This window comes from Trichechus manatus, unplaced genomic scaffold (assembly GCF_000243295.1).
Source record: "Trichechus manatus latirostris isolate Lorelei unplaced genomic scaffold, TriManLat1.0 scaffold00074, whole genome shotgun sequence".
NCBI classification, from domain to species: Eukaryota; Metazoa; Chordata; class Mammalia; order Sirenia; family Trichechidae; genus Trichechus; species Trichechus manatus.
Window position 1 is genome coordinate 13,003,690 of NW_004444010.1, and position 3,085 is coordinate 13,006,774.

Sequence of the window (3,085 nt, forward strand, 5' to 3'; positions counted from 1 at the left end):
GCTCTCTCACATGTTGTTTCTATGAGTCAAAATCTACTCAATGGCACCTAAAAACAACAATAACAACTATTCACATGGCACTTAATCATAGTCTGCCTGTATCACCTCTTGAATTGTCATTTAATTTTTTATGTGAGTATGCATATCTTATTTTTGCACCTCTATTGTGAAGTTCCTGAGGATAAGGACATTATGCTTCTAGCATAATTGGAAATTACTAAATGTATAAGACTATGTCTCACATACTTTGGACATGTTATCAGGAAGGACTAGTTCTTAGATGGACATTATGTTTGGTAAAGCAGAGGGTCAGTGAAAATGAGGAAGGCTCTTTATGAGATGGATTGACACAGTGGCTGCAACAATGAGCTCAAGCATAACAACGATTGAGAAGATGGCACAAGACTGGGCAATGTTTAATTCTGTTGTACATAGGGTCACTATGAATTGGAACCAACTCAACGGCACCTAACAACAACAAATGTATAAAAGATTGACTATCTCCATTGATTTAACACTTATTTGGCTGACAGAGTTGATTGTTTTGGAATTATATACATTCTGCTTTAACAAAGCCATTCCCCCTTATTTTAAGAGTTTATACCTCTTTCATTTCTATACGCCAAAAATCTATAGCAACATTCATGACTATGGAACTGAATCCAAACCAAACAAAATGTCATCAATTTAAGTATCAGTCATCCTGGTCCAAATGTTGTGTGAAAACCTTGCTGGCTGGTTCAACTGGGAGGCAGAGCTTGAAGTTCTAAGCAACGGCCTGCCCATTTTATACCCAGTCATACTATCCCAAAGTGCTTTCTTTCTCAGTTACTTCTTTGGACACCTCAAAGAGATGCTGATAATTTGAGTTTTATGATTTCCATATCTTCACAGGCCACAGATTCCCTGTTGGAAGCACTTTCATCTATGGTACTTAATATATGCTCTCAAATATCTCCTCTCCGCCAAAGGATTCCATGTCCAAAACACAGAGTCAGAATTCATAATGCAGTAGAAGTCCTGGGGCAGGATTGGGGGCCATGCCATAGTCTGCCAGACTGGACAGTTAGCTAGCTAAAGGATAGGCATAGAAGCATTGGTTAGCTTAAATACTGGCTTATCTGACTATCAAAATCTAATGTCCCTCATATTAAATGTTTTAAAGCAATTAGAGCTATCATAGTGAGAACACTTCAGACAATTGATGATAAACTTTGTGTCTGAATGATCTTTTAATGATGTCTAATTCATACTGCAATGTACTGTTTAGACATTTAAAGTAATGTATTAGGGTCATATATAATGTACTTAGTTCCTATGGCCAAAACACTTGGCTAATTTCTCTATTTGAATGGGTAATTTATTTTTTGTATAAGTTATAATTATTTTAATGCTTTATTAAGGCTCACAATTTTGTTAATGTTATTTAAATTACCATATAATTTTCTTTTTCTAAGCAGTAAAGTACAAAGGGAAGAGGCTTTGGAATGATAAAACTTATGTTCAAATCTCATCTCTGCCACTGCCAGAATCTAGGTATTTTGCCTTAGTCTACTGAGCTTAATTTTCACAAAATGTAAAAAAAGAAAAAAGAGAATAAGTAATTCCTACATCAAAGGATTATTGTAAGGATGTAATAACCCATGGAAGCATTGAATCCAGCATCTGACATACAATTATTTGTTTACTGTCTGATTCTCCTTTAGAAACCAAGCTCAATAAGAAAAGAGCCTGGTAGATAGTAGCTCCTGAATGAATATAGTTAATCTATTTAACTGATAAGAAAACAGAATAAAGCTGATTTTTCTATATTTTAATCTAACTTAAATAAACTACTTGAGTAAAATATTTCCTAGAAAGGAAGACAGCAAGAGAAACCAGAAACCAGTCTTTTCTTTTTTTCTTTCAGATGGAAGAAAGCGAGAGCACGCCTGGAATCTACCGTTTAATTTGGTATGATAATGGGAGATGCATATTATCAACAAACTAATAAACATATTATGGTTAATATGTTTATCACAGAGAAGTTTGACAATATAAAAAATACCTGCACATATTACCTGATGGCCTACAAGGATAAATTTATTTTATTCTGTTTTGTTAATGACCCATGATGAGGCTGGAAGAGTCCATATTTGTTGGATTCTCCATTCTTAGGCCCCTCATAGTTTTTAACCATTAATACAAATATGAGAAATAACAAGGATTACATCATTCATTCATTAAACAAAACTTAGGGAGTATCAACTAACTGCTAGGAAATGTTACAGGCATTGGGGATACAGTAATGAATAAGACAATAAAGCCTATTTATTTCATGTAGAATGATGAAAAATTAACATATAATAAATGTAAAAACAAATACTCCAGAAACAAAATAGTGAGGCATGCTATGCTAAGAACTCAAATAAGTGATGTGCTAGCAAGTGACTGAGGGCTTTTCTAGATTGTGTTGCTAGGGATGCACTCTCTGAGGAAGTGACATTTAAGCTGAGATCTGAATGACATGGGGGAAACAGAAATCCACAGATCAGGAGGAAAAACATTATACAGGGGACAGCAAGGATAGTGTTGTGGGCTTAAAGAATGAGCACGGCCAGTTTGAATGAACAGATAGCAAGCCATTGCAGGTAAGAGAAAATTAAACCAGCAATTTTCCAAGGGCATGAGGAATATTTCCATTTTTATATGGAAAGTGTTAGACAAGATAATTGTTAAGGACCATTTCTACTATTAAAAAAAATCTATGATCAAGGTGATTCTGTTAATCCCAATTTAATCTTTTATGAAACATTGAATCTTTCAAGTGCTTAGGTGGAAAATGCCCATAGCTCAGGGAGCTGCATTTCTAGCCCCATGGGGCTGCCATGTGCACTCCTTATAAGGTTCTCTGTGTAGAAAAGCTGAGAGCAACTCCTTTTCATGTATGTGAAAGTGTTTGAATTATGCATTGATAAGACTTCCATTGGAGAGAGAGAGAGAAAGGAAGATACACAAAATATAGTATGTAAAATGTAAAGTTTATTTTCTTTCATTGTGGTCCACAACTTTAATTGTAAATACTAAAGCTTTTATAGAAACAAGT